This window comes from Hyaena hyaena, unplaced genomic scaffold (assembly GCF_003009895.1).
Source record: "Hyaena hyaena isolate Hyena2069 unplaced genomic scaffold, ASM300989v1 scaffold_7, whole genome shotgun sequence".
Lineage (NCBI taxonomy): Eukaryota > Metazoa > Chordata > Mammalia > Carnivora > Hyaenidae > Hyaena > Hyaena hyaena.
Genome location: NW_024080639.1, coordinates 6,603,938 through 6,621,695, shown reverse-complemented (window position 1 = coordinate 6,621,695; position 17,758 = coordinate 6,603,938). Strand labels below are relative to the sequence as shown.

Here is a 17,758-nt window from a genome sequence, read left to right as displayed (position 1 = left end):
CTTCGGCACATCTTACTAAGTGAAAGAAGGCACATCTTACTAAGTGAAAGAAGCCAATCTGAAAAGGCGACATGCTGTATGATTCCAATTATACGACATTCTGGAAAAGGCAATACTATGGAGACAGTAAAAAGACCAGTGCTTGCCAGAGGGAGGGAGGGAGGAATGAATAGGTGGAGCAGAGAGGGTTTTTAGGGCAAAGAAACTGTTCTGTACGCTACAGTGGTGGACACGCAGCACTCAGTACACATCTGTCAAAATAACACCAAGACTGAACCATAAGGTAAACCATGGACTTTGGGTGATAATGATGTGCCAATGTAGGTACATCAAATTGTAACAAATATACCACTCTGGTGGTGGATGTTGATAAGAGGGAAGGATATCACTGGGGCGGGATGAATATGGGAAATCTCTGTACCTTCTATTCAATTGCTACCTAATCTGCCCTAAAGAAATAAAACCTACTTTAAAAAAGAAATACTATGTGAAATAAATCATTTTATCATCATAAACAGAATCTTAAAAAAAAAATGGATGTACTTCCATACCAGTTCTCTTTCAAAATGTTTATGTTCATAACATCAGAGTTCAATAAACCCACCAATTCCTACACAGTAATCCCCATTCTTAGAAATGCACTACTGAGGGTGGCTTAGTCGGTTAAGCGTCCGACTTTCGCTTAGGTCATGATCTCGCGGTTCGTGGGTTCGAGCCCCGCGTCGGGCTCTGTGCTGACTGCTGGCTCGGAGCCTGGAGCCTGTTTCAGAGTCTGGGACTCCCTCTCTCTCTGACCCTCCCCTGCTCACGCCGTCTCTCTCTCTCTCTCTCTCTCTCTCTCCTAGAAATAAATAAAAATTAAAAAAAATTTAAAAAAAAAAAGAAATGCACTACTGATAACATATCTCAAGAACATTTCACATGGCCTATGTATAGTGAAAACACCAATGACTTTGATTGGAATCAAAAGCTCAAACCTGAATTCCTACTTAAGCTTACTAATTAATTTGATATTGAGCAAAATTACAATATCGTGGGTCTCAAATTTCTCATCTGTGCAATGTTAAAACCAACAACAGGGGGACCTGGGTGGCTCAGTCAGTTGAGTGTCTGACTTCAGTTCAGGTCATGATCTCAGTCTGTGGGTTCAAGTCCTGCGTTGGGCTCTGTGCTGACAGCTCAGAGCCTGGAGCCTGCTTCAGATTCTGTGTCTCCTTCTCTCTCTGCCCCTCCCCCACTTGCTCTGTTTCTGTCTCTCAAAATAAAAGATATAAAAAATAGTAAATTTAAAAAATAATAATAAATTTAAAAAATAACCAAAAACAGATTTTTGGACATTAACAGAGATCAAACACATGGGAATGTTTGCTATATTGTTAACAATACAATCACTGAGGGGCACCTGGGTGGCTTAGTCGGTTAAGCATCCGACTTTCGCTTAGGTCACGATCTCGCGGTTCGTGGGTTCGAGCCCCGCGTCCGGCTCTGTGCTGACTGCCAGCTCAGAGCCTGGAGCCTGTTTCAGAGTCTGTGACTCCCTCTCTCTCTGACCCTCCCCTGCTCACGCTGTCTCTCTCTCTCTCTCTCTCTCTCTCCTAGAAATAAATAAAACATTAAAAAAAAAAATACAATCACTGGTAATGTTTACAGAGTTTCAGTGAGCCTTGTAATCAATCACTAAATAAAAAAGACCAGGATTATACAGTATTTTTACTGGAAACTGTTGTTTCAACCTACTGAGTTCATTTTTATAACCTCAATTTGGGATGATATCTAAAATCTGATAAAGAATACAGAGTTAGTTGTGAACGAAACTGCATAAACTGGGCACCTATCAAGCTGTCAGACACTGTGTCAGCTTCATACATAGTATTTATTTAAGCTTCATAACCTACGTTCTAACTTTATACTGCAGATGAGGAAACTAAAGATCAGAAAAATTAAGAATAAGCACAGAACCACATTTTCTGCTTTGTCCCTAAATCTCATTTCTTTCAAATAACCCTCAAAAACAGTATAATCTCATACTGGGACAATATTTAATTTAGCATCCAACATATCTTTCAATATTTACAAAACTGGCCAAAAAAATTAAAATTTTGCTAAGTTCTTTAAATTAAACCTTTAGCCCTAACAAGTAGTTGTTTTTTAAAATTTCTTGTATCAAAGTGGTAGAATCTAATAATGTTTGTCAGTAACAATTAGACATTAAATCAAAGGATCAACAAGTGAGGCAAGAGCACAGAAATGAGTAAAAGTAGCAGGAAGAGGGTCAAACAGGCTTTCTCAATGTTTTTATTCTGTACCACACATTACTAATAGAATTTTTGGTAACACACTTGAACTTATCAAAACTCTATCAGTCATGATTACAACATAATCACTACTGTAATACAAGCAAATCTTACACATCTAGATAAAACTGTCCAATATTCATTTAGTTGTGTCCACATCTGACTACAACTGTTTACTACCATAATTATGTTTTATATTCTCTGAAGGTGTAAAACTATCACACATTCCAGGAGATATTTCCTCTTTTGTTCTATCTTGGCATTAAGCTATGCTAGCCAGTTCTGCACTAGAACATACAACCCATTCAACTCCACATTCTACCTGATAAACATGGTAGGTAATCCCTGCACACACACACCCACACACACTGGCCAAAACTTTTAAAGCAGATCAAAAGTGGCAGTAATCTATAAAGAGTTGGTGATACTAAGCTAACAGAAAATTATACATTGCCTGGGTATGGGAAGATATTAAAGAAATGTAAAAATCATATTATAGAGTCTTAACATGATGTATGATAGGTAGCTCTTTCTAGTAAAAGAGTAGAAAACCAATGGAATTTATGGGAAAGAAATGCCACATCAAAAAATTTGTGGAGCCTTTTCAAATTAAATCATATTTCATTGAAATCATTATAACTTGTATCTTCATAAGCATTATATTTGAAACTTCAACCAAATAATTTCAGTTATTTCAAATAAGGATTTAACACATGAATTAACTTATACTCAAATTTTCCTCAAACTTAAAATAAAAAATAAAATAAATTTCCTCAAGAAGCACCTGGGTGGCTTAATCAGTTAAGTGTCTGACTCTTGGTTGCAGCTCAGGTCATGATCTCACTGTTTGTGAGTTCAAGCCCTGTATGGGGCTCCACATTGAGAGCAGGGAGCCTGCTTATGATCTTCTCCGTCTCTCTCTGCCCTCCCCTGCTTACTCTTTCTCTCAAAATAAATAACCTTAAAAAAAAAAAGTCCTCAACCTAAGATTCTATTCTTGGAAGAGGGGGAGATCTACATTTCTCTACAAAAATTGAATGTTTTGTTTTCCTGTTTTTAATAATCTAAAAAAGCAGTAGTAGCACATTCAGAATCATCTGACTCCATCTGGTAGCCAAATAATTGAATGCTCCCATTCGCATTTATGGTCACGCTGACTCCAATTGGTACTACAGTACTCTAATAATGACAGGCTACCAACAAAAGCAGAAGGGGACCTCAAATGCAAATGATGCATTTGTGTGAAACAAAGCCTAGTGGCATCATGGTTTTCCCTAAAGCATTTATACGCTGGTAAGAAAATGCAACACATGGTGACCACACCTTGCAGGGCAGTTCTCATATAACAGAAAAAGAACCTACAGCATATAACCACAGTCAATTCTATAAGCCATACTGTTTCAAGACTTCAATTTAGCAGACAGTATCCAATGCTTTAGTAAAATGATTATAATTTGAATTTCACTGGCTTAGCAGGTATATTTAATTTGCAAGTTTTGATCGTCACCAGCACCTAACAATTGATCACTGGCTCCTGCCTAATAAACTATGTTCACGCACTCTACACATAGTTTCCCTAGTTCACCAGCTACTCAGCTGCCTTTATTGATTCCTGCTCTTCTCCCCTAACTCTTGAAATTGGGAGTTGTCCATGGTCCACTTTTCCTCACTTTGTTGATCTCATTCAGTCCTGTAGTTTTCAAATTCCACCAACATTTCCTAGGACTAAAATGTGTATGTCCAGCCCAGATTTAAAAAGCCAACAAAAAACCCCTCCAGATTTCTCTTAAACCCAAGATTTATACATCCAACTGCTTCCTAGATACCCCTGGGGGCGGGGGTGGGGAAAGTGTTGAACAAAGCTGAACTCTCCACCTACCACCTCCCCTCCCTTGATGGCAACTCCATCCTTCCAGTTACTCAGTTCAAAAGACTTGAAGTCATCCCTGATTCTTTTTCTCAGGCTACATACCTAAAACCACCAGAGGGGCATCTGGGTGGCTCAGTTAAGCATCTGACTTCAACTCAGGTCATGATCTCCTGGTTTGTTGAGTTTGAACCCAGCATCAGGCTCTCTGCTGTCAGCACAAAGTCCGCTTCAGATCCTGTCTCCCTTTCTCTGTGCTCCTCCCCCACTCATCCTCTCTCTCTCTCCCTCCCTCTCTCCCTCCCTCCAAATAAATTTAAAAAATAAAAACAAAAAATAAAACCACCAGGAAATCTGTGTCTCCTTTAAAAATATATCCAGAATCCAGTCACTCCTTACCACCTCTACCACAATATAATATAGTCCAAGCCACCATTATCCCTCACCTTATCCTCTAAATATCCTTCACAATATTCTTCTAAACAGTCTCCCTGCTCCCATCATTGTCTCCCACACCCACCCCAATATGTTCTAAACATAGCAGTCAGAAAAATCCTGTTAAAATTTATATCAGGTTATGTCACTCCTCTCCTCAATACCCTCCTCATTGGCAACCCTTATCCAAGTAATAGATTAAAATCTTAAACAGCCTGTAAGACACTATACAATATGGTGGACTCTATCTCTCCATCTCCCACTTCTTTCCCCCTTACTTACTGCACTAGCCTCCTGGTTCCATAAAACTAAGTTGTTCCTTGGAGCCTCTGCTTTAACATACTTTCCTCCTAGATGTACATATAACGGATTCTTTCACCCCCTTATTACTTTTGCTTGCATGCTACCTTCTCAATGAGGCCTACCTTGTCCCCTCTATTAAGAACAGTGATCAGAACTCTGCCCACTGACCCTCCACTATGCACTCCTAATCCTCACCCATTCCACCCCCTCTTCCTCTTCCCTCCTTTCCCCTCCTCCATTTCTACTCTATTTTTTCCCACAGAATGTATTACCCTTTATCAGGCTATACAACTGAATTACTATGCTTGCTGTAGCGGCCCTCCCACCCCAACTCTGGAAGGCAGGAAGGTAGGTTCGGTGATGTATCCCAAAATACTTAAAACAGTGCCTACCTACCACACAGGCTCAATAAATTATGTGTTGAGTGAACAAATAAATCAGAAAGCAAAAGAACTTTGGACTTTGAGTAGTAACATCCAAAGCTGGATGCAATAGAGCAATGTTTTTTAAATCCTCAAAGAGAATGATTACTGTTCTAGAATTCTATGCACAACCAAATTATCCTAAAAGTGTTGAGGGCAGAATAATGATGCAAAGTTTCAAAACAGAACTTCCCCTGGAAATGCTCTCAAGAGGCTCCTGGAGGACAAGCCCTTTATATGTAAGGGAATGAACCAAGAAAAAGGACTACATGGCTACAGTTAAGTGAGACTTAACCCAAAAGAAAGGTACAGGGAACACGGACAATGACAACTTTTCACTAGCAGAAGGCAGCAACATGAGGCAGCACGCAATCTGAACACTTAGACAAGTAGTAAGGAATATACGGCGGTATTAGTAAACACAGAGGGGAAAAAAAGCAGAAAGAAAAAAGACAAGTATTAACGACATGGAAAATTATACAAATTCCAATTAAACGATACAAGGAAAAAAGTTACAAGCAGCTTACTATATGGCTCAAATTGGGAATAACTTTTATAATAATAAACACAAAATTATAATGTTACTAAATTAAGGGAGTATGTAAATAGAAAGGGATGTACATGTGATGGAGGCAGGAAAACAAGTTAAATCCACAATAGGAATTGAATAGATAATGCCTAAAACCGAAATCTGAATTTAACAACAGAAGCATATTAGAGACAAAGATGGTAAATCCAAAAATAACCAGCTCAGGAAAAATAGCTGCCTCTGGCAAAGGATACCTAGAGAGGTAAGGACAGGGAATTACCCTTTAACAAAAAAAAAAAAGCTAGGGACACTGTGGTGGCTCAGTCGGTTTAGGGTCCAACTTTGGCTCGGGTCATGATCTCGCTGTCTGTGAGTTCAAGCCCAGTGTAGGGCTCTGTGCTGACAGCTCAGAGCTGGGAGCCTGCTTCCAATTCTGTGTCTGCCAATCCCCAGCTCATGTTCTGTCTCTCTCAAATAAACAAACATTTTAAAAATTTAAAAAAAAAAAAAAAGCTAATGGAATATTTTATTTTGAATCACAGGTGCATTAAAACTCTAGGAAAAAGGAAAAAAAGTTCAAAAACTTCTTAAGGAGAGGATTTTGTTTTCAAAGATTTGACCCCAAGTATTGGCAAAGATTTGGGGAGAGAGACTCAGCTACATTTCTGGAAATGTCCACTGTGGAAGCTTCTAATAAAATTTGACAGCTTGTTTCAAAATTTAAAGTGTGTATACCCTTTGACCCAGTAAGTGCTTCCAAGTCCCACTTCTAATTTACATGTTGGCACAGGTGTATGTATCTGGATGCCAATAGCATTCCTGTTTATAACAGCAAATATACTGAAAATTCAAGCCCTATCTTAAGAGAGTGACTAAAATATAGTCCATACAACAGAATACTATGCTGCCTTTTTTTTTTTAATAAGATGGACTCATATCTAAGAATTAACCTGTTTAAATGAGTGGGTTTAAAAAAGCCACGTATCATAATCCTATTTGTTACAAAAAAAGTAAATATGCACACTGATATGGCTGTTGTCTGTATGTATGTATGCATGTATTTCCATGTAATGAGACAGAAAAGAAACTGGAAGGGCATCCAAACTGCAGAATGTGGTTTAAAGAATTAACATAAGGGATTGGAGAAGAAGAGAGGCAAGTAAAGCATAGAACCAGAAACCAGAGATCAGAGACAGGACCACTGAACTACAGGGACACAAAATATCAAAAACTGAAGGATACAGACTATAAGCATAAACGTCATAATTTGGAATTACACAGTTCAAACATGTACTTACTGACAAGTGGTAATCATTTACTAAGAAAATATCTACAAGGATTTACATCAGTTCAAAGAGTTTAACTTTAAAATATCTGCCCCAGACTTAAAAAAAAAAAAAAAAAGGCACACACACAGAGACTAGAAACTATTCCAAAATGTTTACAATGGGATTATGAATGATCATAGGCAAGATAAGGGTTGCAGTTCTGTATGTATTCCTCAAATTAAAGCATATACATTATTCCGGTAATAAAAAGGGAAATTTAACTTTAGTGCATATTTTGTGTCCTCACACTTTCTTGTTAATAAATTGCTGGTGACTTCATATATAAATTGAAACACTGAGAGGGGCATTTGAGTGGCTCAGTCAGTTAAGCATCCAAACTCTTGATTTCAGCTCAGTTCACCATCTCAGTTTCATGAGTCTGAGCCCTGGTTGGGCTCTATGCTGGCAGTGAGGAGCCCTGCTTAGGATTCTCTCTCTGCCTCTCCCCTGTGCTTGCTCGCGCGCTCCCTCTCTCAAAATGAACTTTTAAAAAAGAAGTTAAAAAAAACCAAAACACTGAGAAATCAAGAGCTGATTTTGTCAACTTGATACTTTTTTCTTCGATTTCTTTCTTTCTTAAAATGCCTCAAATATATGACTACTAATAGGGGAAAAACTTTGAAACAGTCCATTCATATAAAAATCCACATATTTCAGGGATGCCTGGTAAAGCATCCAACTCTGGAATACAGCTCAGGTCATGATCTCATGGTTTATGAGATCGAGCCACGGTGCTGGGCTCTGACCTGACAGCTCAGACTCTCCCTCTCCCTCTCTTTCTGTCCCTCCCCTGTGTGGGTACACACGTGCATGTGCACACACTCTCTCTCAAAATAAGCATTTTTAAAACTCACATATTTCATATACATATATATTTTTTAGTTTATACGTATAAAAATTTAGTATTTTAAAAATTAACTATAAGACAAAATAAAATCTGTTAGATCATCTCTCCAAACAAAATGAAAAGAATACAGTCTGCAGAAATTTATTCACAACTATCTGTATTAACAAGACATCTGAAGTTGTCCCTAACAAAGTTAAATCAGGGTCCTACACACACACACAAGCCTGAGTTTTAACCAAACTCAAAAGAGCAAAAGGTAAAATGCAAAGGAGAAAAAAGCAAGAGTTTTGAACAATTAGATTACTCCATTTATTTAAACCAATTACTGAAGCAATCTTTCTAAGGCAGAGTCTTTGCAAAGATAGTGTACATTAAATTTCACTCTATCAACCATCACTAGCTAAGCATGTCAACATGACAATAATAAATAACTGTAACAAGTATAATGCTTCCTATAAAATTCAAGACTGGCATTAAATTCCTCTAAGTATTTAAGAAAACACTTCTCACAATCAATATCTACTTCAAAAATACAGATTAGTTGTCCAAAGGTTTTCCCTCCAACCTTCTCTTTCTAGTTCCTCCCATGTGCTCCCCACACCCCCTGCTATTAAAAACAAAAACCACAAATAAGTTGAATGCCACTGGGAAAGCTCAGACCTAATGAAAGGTCTTTTGTCAATATTCTGCTCATTGTGGCTCAAGCTTAAAGAATAAATTGAACCAAAACACAACTATTTTATCTGTATTATTCAGCCTAGAGTTTCTCAAGATTTTAAAAAGTACTTTTTAGGGGCACCTGGGTGGCTCAGTGGGTTAAGCGTCTGATTTTGAGTCAGGTCATGATGTCATGCTTTGTTGAGTTCAAACCCAGCATCACTGAGCTCTGTGCTGACAGCTCAGAGGCTGGAGCTGCTTTGGATTCTGTCCCTCTCTCTCTGCCCCTCCCCTACTCACATGCTCTCTCTCTATCAAAAACAAACTTTTTTTTTTTTAAAAAGGTACTTAAATAAAAAAGTAAAAGTAATTGGGACACATGAGAGCTGGTCACAACAGTGTGTTCTCTTTGTGAAAATGCATCAAGCTATAGGTATAAATTGAGCATTTTGCATTATCTATTTATGCTATACTTAAACAAAAAAAGTTTACGTTTAGAAACAAAAATACTGGGGCGCCTGGGTGGCTCAGTCGGTTAAGCACTGACTTTTGCTCAGGTCATGATCTCACAGTTCCTGAGTTGCAGCCTCATGTCCTGTCAGGCTCTGTGCTGACAGCTCAGAGCCTGGAGCCTGCTTTGGATTGTGTGTCTCCCTCTCTGCTGTCTGTCTGTCTGTCTCTCTCTCTCTCAAAAATAAACATTTAAAAAAATTAAAAATGAAAAGAAATACTATGCTCTAGATAGTCTCCTAGGATCTACTGAAAACAGTCTCAGGCATCCTCAATGGCTAATACATCACAGCATCTCTCCTCTTTCCCTCTGCTCAGTTTCTCAATGTGTCTTTCTCCATTACATCTTTAACCTACCACCGTCTGGTATTCACTAACTACAAATACTCCCAAACTGATGGCTTCACCCATGTTTCCTTCAGAAAATACCACAGAAGCCATCAAATGCTGACTGACCACCTCCTTTCCTCATGTTAGAATAAAGAAGTGACCCTGCACTTGGGTCTGTCCTCTCACCTACTCAAGACTTCATACCCCTTCTATTATCCCTTCACCTACTCAGACTTCACACCCCTTCTATTATCCCTTCACCTACTCAGACTTCACACCCCTTCTATTACCCCTTCCTCTTACATCAATCCCTCCCTCTTTTGCTACCAGACCATCCCCCTAACACCGAAACACACTCTAATATTTCCCACCTTGGTAAACAGCACCATGTTCCACACAGCAGCGCAAGCCAGAAACCACCTAATTCCTTCCTTCCCTCACCTCTCATATCTAATCCATCAACAAATCCTGTTAATTCTGTCTCCCAAATATATCTCAAATCCATCCACTTCTCTTTGTCTTCACTGCCACCACCTTAATCCAGGTCATAATCAAAGAAAGGGCCTGTCTAACCAATCAATTCTCCAAACAGCTAAAGCTACCTTTAAAGTTAGAAGTGAATTATGCTACTCTTAAATCCTTCAAATGGCTTCTCAGTACCCATAAAATAAAACTCATATTCCTTACTTTGACTCTGCAGGATCTGATCCCTGGCTAGCTCCCCCCATCATCCATTTGCTCCAGCAATACCTTCTTCCCCCAACTTCAAGAACAGTAAGTACAAGCTCATTACAGCCTCAGGGACTTGACCTCTGCTTCTCCTTCATTCCAAGAGGTTCTCCCTTCCCTCCTTCAAAGAGCTAGCTTTTATCATAGTTTAAATGTCACCACTTCTGATAGCAGGTGTCCCTCCTATCGCCATTATTTTTTACTTTAGTACCTGTAACTCTTTTATAGTACAGATGGTCCCTGACTTAAAATGGTTTCACTTATGATTTTTCACTTTATGATGGTGCAAAAGCAATATGCTATACTTTGAATTGTGATCTTTTCCCAGGCTATCAATGTGCAATATGATGCCCTCTCATGATGCTAAGCAACAGCAGCAAGCCACACCTCCCAGTCAGCCAGGCAATTGGGAGGATAAACAATCAATATACTTATAACCACTGTTTTTCACTTTCAGTACAGTATTCAATAAAGTACATGAAATATTCAAAACCTTATTATAAAATAAGCTTTGTGTTAGATGATTTTGCCCAACTGTAGGCCAATATAAGTGTTCTCAGTATGTTCAAGATATGTTGGGCTAAGTTATATGATGTTCAGCAGATTAGCTGTATGAAATGCGTTTCCAACTTAACTACAATTTCAATTTGCGAAGAGTTTACCAAGACATAATCCCATAGTAAGTGGAGGAAGATCTTTACATATCAAAATCTGTAATTGTTTATTCCCTCACTAGAATGTAAATGGTTATATTTAGGGAAATTAAGTAACTTACTCAAAAAATATTTTTTTAAATTATTTAAGCACTTTCTATGGATAGGCAATGTGCTTTTAAGGTACAAAAGTAGGCAGTGTCCCTGTTCTCAAGGAGCTTAAAGACACAATTAGTAAGTGATAGAGCCAAGAGGCATAACCAGGTCTGATTCTTCAGAGCCCTGTCTCCTTAACCCCTCAACTACACAGCCACTCAAGCACTAGGATATCTGGGATGGGGTAAGCAGCAATATGCTTAATTGGCTGTTCGCATGCTAATGACAACTAAGGCTTAGAGCGTTTAAATCATCTGTCCAAAGCAGCACAGGTAGACACTTGAGAGATTAAGTACAATAATTAGCAAAGGAACAGAGATTTAAAGTACAAAAAGTGTTCGAGAAACAAAAAGAATCCATCTTGACCAGGTAGGTAGGGCAAAAGGAAATGTTGGAGGATATGGCTCTAACGCATTTTAAGGATAGTGTGAGGTATCAGTTTATCAGTCATTCAATAAATATTTACTGAGCATGAACTACACGCCAGAAACAATGCTAACAAGGGTGATGAAGACCCAAGTCCTCACAGAGACTGCAGTTTATTGGGGAGCAAAGTAGAACAAACAATTACAGTTCAGGGGGATACCTGTTAGAGTGGAGAGAAGCAGAAAATGCTATGGGAACACAGATGGAGGACACTCAATTCAGGGTGGGAAGTCCAGGAACAGTATCTCAGCTAAGTGATGTCTAGGCTGAGATAACAGAGCTTAGCAGGGAGAGAGAGAATATGGTGCACATAGGCACTTACAAGTATATAATTGCAAATGGCAGGGAAATACCAAGAACAAGCTCAGGAAAGTCTGTGTACTATGACTATAAAGGAATTTTGGACTTTATACTGAGGTTCTAAGTCACCTACATTAGAAAACTCTCTTAAACTACAGTAGGAAGAACTGAAGGAAGGAGGCAAAGACCAAACACAGACAGACCACTTAGAAGGTAGACGGTGAATATAAATGTGAAAACAAGTGAGAGAAGCAATGCCAGATTTGAGATAACCAAACGGCAGAAAAATCAGGACCTTATGACTAACTGAATATAGGGGGTAAGAGCCTTGGACAGTTGGGAATAATAAAGGTTTTACTTTTCTTTTTTAAATTTTTTAAATGTTTTATTTCTGAGAGAGAGACAGGATGAGCAGGGGAGGGTCAGAGAGACAGGGAGGCACAGAATCCAAAACAGGTTCCAGGCTCTGTGCTAGCAGTCAGCACAGAGCCCGATGAGGGGCCCAAACCCACAAACCATGAAATCATGACCTGAGCCGAAGTTGGACGCTTAACCGACTGAACCACCCAGGCGCCCCAAGGTTTTACTTTTCAACATGCAAATTTTAAGTCTACCTTGGTACACAGAAGTGAAAAATGACAAGAGAAAGACACTGTCAAGAGAATGAGAAGAAAAACCGCAGGTTGGGAGAAATATCTGTAAAAAAGACTTATCTGATAAAGGACTGTTGTCCAAAATATACAAAGAACTCTTGAAACTCAACAATAAAACTAACGACCCAACTAAAAATGGGCCAAAGACCTTAACAGACACCTAACCAAAGACATACAGAGGGCAAATGGGCATATGAAAGGGTGCTCCGCATCACCGGTCATCAGGGAAAATGCAGATCAGAACAAGAAGATACCAGTACACATCTAGGAGAATGGCCAAAATCCAGAACACCAACACCACCAAATGCTGGTGGGCATGTGGAGCAACAGGAACGCTCATTCACAGCTGGTGGAAATGCAAAATGGTAGTCATCCTAACAGGCAGTTTGGAGGTTTCTTACAAAACTAAACACGCACACTCTTACCAGCAATCCTGTGGCTTACTATTTACCCAAAGGAGTTGACAGGGTGTTTATAGCAGCTTTATTCATAATTGCCAAAATTTGGAAATCAACCAAGATGTTGTCCTCCAGTAGGTAAGTGGATAAAATGGTACAACCAGACAGTGAATACTATTTAGTGCTTTTTTAAAAAGAACTGAGCTATCAAGCCATGAAAAGACACGGAAGAACCTTCGGCACATCTTACTAAGTGAAAGAAGGCACATCTTACTAAGTGAAAGCAGCCAATCTGAAAAGGCGACATGCTGTATGATTCCAATTATACGACATTCTGGAAAAGGCAAAACTATGGAGACAGTAAAAAGACCAGTGCTTGCCAGAGGGAGGGAGGGAGGAATGAATAGGTGGAGCAGAGAGGGTTTTTAGGGCAAAGAAACTGTTCTGTACGCTACAGTGGTGGACACGCAGCACTCAGTACACATCTGTCAAAATAACACCAAGACTGAACCATAATGTAAACCACGGACTTTGGGTGATAATGGTGTGCCAATGTAGGTACATCAAATTGTAACAAATATACCACTCTGGTGGTGGATGTTGATAAGGGGGAAGGATATCACTGGGGCGGGATGAACATGGGAAATCTCTGCACCTTCTATTCAATTTTGATCTGAATACAAATTGCTCTAAAAAATAAATTCATTAAAAAAATTACCTGCAGGCAAGAGAATACGTGGGTCTAAAATGTTATCAGCATTATAGATAGTAGGAGGTCAGGAAACAAGTATTGAGTGTTAGACACTGAGGATATAGGAATACAAAACAATTCTTGCCCTTATGCATCAGGTGTTCTAATAACTATAGCAAAACCAAATAATTTTAAGGGCATCAGAAAAACCACTATTTAAAAGAACTAATTAAGGATTTTACTATTATAAAGAGAAAAAATTAACCCCAGTTGGTTTTGGGGGAAAGGAGGCAAGGAGGGATGGGAAGTCTGAGGCTTTCATATACTGATTTTGTTTCAAGGCTGTGTATACCAAAAATATTCAGAATTTAAACATTTACAAGGTGTGTATAGAAATTCCATAATCATAGCCAAAAGTCCCTAACATCTCTTTAAGCAAAAATGAGAAACCTCCAACCTTTTAGAAACTGAATAAGTCAACAACAGCTTTAAAACAATTTAAGGGGTCACTTTGCAGTGTTATGTAAGCCTTGTTTTCAGAACACCGTATACACTGAAAATAAAATCCTACTCTTCACATTATGTCACTGGTGTCTTGGCTAAATATTTCCATTGTAATTCCAATTCGTCTTAGCCTAATTATAATATTCTTTCAATTACAGAAGTTAAAGAATATTGCTCTTCATCAATTTTGTAAGAGCTTCCCAAAGCTCAGAAGGAACAAAGTGAATTAAATTTGTTTCTGAATTTATAATTTGTGTAATACTTATCCTGAAAAGTGCCACATCTATTAATTATACTGTACTTCAGTTTAAAATATTAACAAATGTTACTAAATTATGCTGGAAAAATGCCAAAAGGGGGTATCTGAACCAATTCTACAATATATCTAAGAGAAGATTTTGGCAAAGCAAACTTTAGGGTTGCCACTAATCATTCCAGATCACAAGTTTCTGTAATTTCCAGAATGAAAAATTACACAATTTGTATAATCCACTTTAGGTCTCAAAATATACTTCTCACAAAGTTCTCCTAACAGCTACCAATATCCTCTTCTCCACAATTTCAACCAATTATCTCCCTGATAAAATTACCAGACCATTACATTTTTTAAATTTTTTTTAATGTTTACTTATTTTTGACAGAGAGACAGTGAAACAAAGAGTGAGTAGGCAAGGGGAAGAGAGGGTGGGAGACACTGAATCTGAAGCAGGCTCCAGGCTCTGAGCTGTCAGCACAGAGCCCAACATGGGGCTCAAACTCAAGAACCTGGGAGACCTTGACCTGAGGCGAAGGGGGATGCTTAACTGAATGAGCCACCCAGGCGCCCCAGACTATTACATTTATAACTATACCACCCTTTGCTCTTCCCTTATGTCTAAAAGAGGTGGTAACCCCATAGACACCTAACATTCAAAAGGATTCGCTGCTCCACTCTTCCAAGTTTGTTAACACAAGTCCTTGGAAGCAAACTGATCCATAAATGTAAAAGTGCTAAAAGGAAACCTCATTTAATCACTTTCATTTTTTAAATTCCATACCACACATGACCTATCCAAGTTCCTTACTATATAAATTTCCAAATGCCACTATCTCAGAAGGCCTGTCAATTAACTACCTAAACCTCTTTTCATTTTGTGAAACTAACAAAATGTAATAAAATAAAAACTCAAGCACTAACAATGTACAACGTGTGAGCTCACATATTCTGGTCTGCGTACTTCCAACATATCCATCATGCCAAAATGAACTCATTAGCTATTAAAGAACAAGAGCCCTAACAGCAAACATTTATTAACACTAACCCCACTGCTCTAAGCCCTTCACCTATTATCACCTCATCAACTCTCCCAACAATCCTACTGGATGTAGGTACTGTCATTAAACCCATTTTGCAGATAAGGAAAATGAAGCACAGAGAGGTTAAGCATTCTGCCCAAGGTCGCAAACGGGTGGGGCAGGATGGAACCAAAGCTGGCAGCGTGAGAGTCTGTTGCTCCCAACATTCAACTGCTCTGAAGAGTTAACAATTTACCCTTGACAGCCCCTTATCTAGAAATGGTAAATGTTCAACTGCTAGGAGCAGGCTGTCTGATCGCTGCCCTATATCCAGACTTAAATTAAGGCTTCTGTGACTTTGACAAATCAGCCAAACAATCTGATTTTCTGCACACACAAACTGGGACTTCTCTGGATGTCCGAGCAAACAAATTCTGAATCTTTCCAGGAATGGAGAAAAGAAAAACCTACGCAACACTGTGGACCAGGTTTCCCACATTCCTAAATTATAATCTCAGAGACTCAAGAAAGGCCCCCAAACTACCCCGACAAATGAAGCCTAGGAAAACCAAGGTTTACAATAAAAAGCTAGGGCGTCCCAGGCCAGTCGTTCACGCGATCCCCTCTCTAAAGACATAAACAAGGGAGGAGGCTGCATTCTTCCCACCGCACAATGAAGGCTCAGGCCGGGAGCGGGAGCAAGAACGCAGCGCCATTGGGGACGGCCGCTCCTGGGGTCGCGGGCAGGCACTGGAGACCAAGGACGGCCAAGTCTGCACGGCCGGCCCCCGGGCCCAGAGCGGCGCGGGGAGGGGCTGGAGCGAAGGGCCGGCCACTGCCCGCACTCAGCTGACCTCCGCCATGTTGGCCGCACACCCCGGGACCCTTCACAACAAAGGCCGGCACCCGGGCGCGGGGAGGGCCCGGCGCCTCCCCCGCCAGGCCCGCCTCCCGGGCGCGGGGCGGGGGCCGGGCCGGGCGGCCAGGAGGCCCTTCCCCGCCCTCGCCCGAACGCGCGGGGCCGACCCCCACCACGGGGCTCCCGGGCTCAGAGCTCCGGGGGCGGGGGCGAGCCGGCTCGCGACGGCGGGCTGGGCCGAGCAGGGGAGGGGAGGGGCGGGGGGCGGCGCTCGGCCGAGCGGCCGGGCTCCGGCCGAGACAAAGGCGCCCGGCGCTGGGGGCTACCCGCACCCCCGCCCGGGTGGCGCGACCCGACCCCGCCGCCATTACCGGGCCTGGGCGTCCTCCTCACGGAGAGCCCCTCACAACCGGCTCCTCCCTCCTGGCCGGGCCCCACTTACCTGTGGGCGGAGAGCGCGCCTCGGACCCCGGTCCTGGCTCAAACGCGCCCCGTCGCCGCCGCGAACTCCCGCTACCGCGGGCAGCGCCACCGCCTCTTCCCCGTGCTGACACCGACGGGACACCCTGGGCCGCCGCCGCCACTCGAGAGCGCGCCCTGCAACGGCTGTCCCGGTTCCCCCCTGGCCGCCGCCGCCGCCGTCGTTTCGCGCGTCCTCGAGCCCGCCGCGCGCCCCCGCTAAATACCACACACTGCGGCGGCCGCCATGAGGAGGCGCGGCCCCGCGCGCCGGCAGCCCGGAGGGGGCGGGGCTTCCCGCGGGCGCGCAGGCGTAGAGGCGCTCGTCCGGCCGACTGCGACCTGCGCGAGCATCGTGGTGCGGGTCTCCGAGGGTGTCGGTTTGCTGTGGCTGCTCGGTTACCGTTGCTGCTACTAACAGCTTGCGCCTAACAAACGCGGGCACGTCACGCTCTCGCCCACAACCGTCCCCACCCGGAGGAAGCTAGCGCTTACCTACACGTCAGAACTCCTGGTCGCGCGTCCCCCGCAGGGCTTTGTTTAGCGCGCGGCCCAAGGGGTCGTCCTGCACCTTTGCCCCTTTACGGCCCCTCCTGTCGGATTTGCTAGTTTCACAAACGGCGCCTCCACCGGCCTTTCCCAACTCTACTCTTTGCCAAAGGAAAAGAAGCCGGCGCCCACCGACTGGGACCCCAACCCTAAACGAGAAGCCCAAGCCCCTCCCTTTGGTTTGATCGGCTCTTCAGCAAAACCGGGGCGAGTTTTAAAGGCTTATTTTAGCTGAAAAGTGGGTAGTATGGAAGCACGCCTTTCCCCTGTGTCCTTGCGCATCTGGAAGTCCCACTCATGGGACTCTGCATTTCTTTTTAAATAAAAAATAAAAGAAAAAGCCATTCACAGTTCTTTGCTGGGTACAATGCATATATCTGAGCAAACTCCAGTGTCTGAGACATTTATAAACTGGATTTCCATGTAAGATGCGCCATAAAAAATACTATTCCATGTGAAAACTAAAAAGGTACTTTTTAGGTGAGATATTAGAAACCATCCAGAGAGTAGTCTCCCCATTATCTCAAAACTCCTCACGAATAGGAAAGTTGGGGGGATGGTAAATTTTTATGCAAGCAGTCTGC

At 41.6% G+C, this 17,758-nt stretch overlaps 1 protein-coding gene across 1 annotated transcript in view; it reads right to left on the bottom strand.

The window, feature by feature from the left end:
• The window catches only part of SIAH1 (siah E3 ubiquitin protein ligase 1), a 30,934-nt gene extending 14,247 nt beyond the window's left edge, over positions 1 to 16,687 (bottom strand). The window contains exon 1 of the mRNA XM_039242163.1: positions 16,609 to 16,687. The gene's annotated coding sequence lies outside the window, so the exon portion shown is untranslated. The remainder of the gene's footprint in view (positions 1 to 16,608) is intronic.
• Positions 16,688 to 17,758: the final 1,071 nt, after the last annotated feature.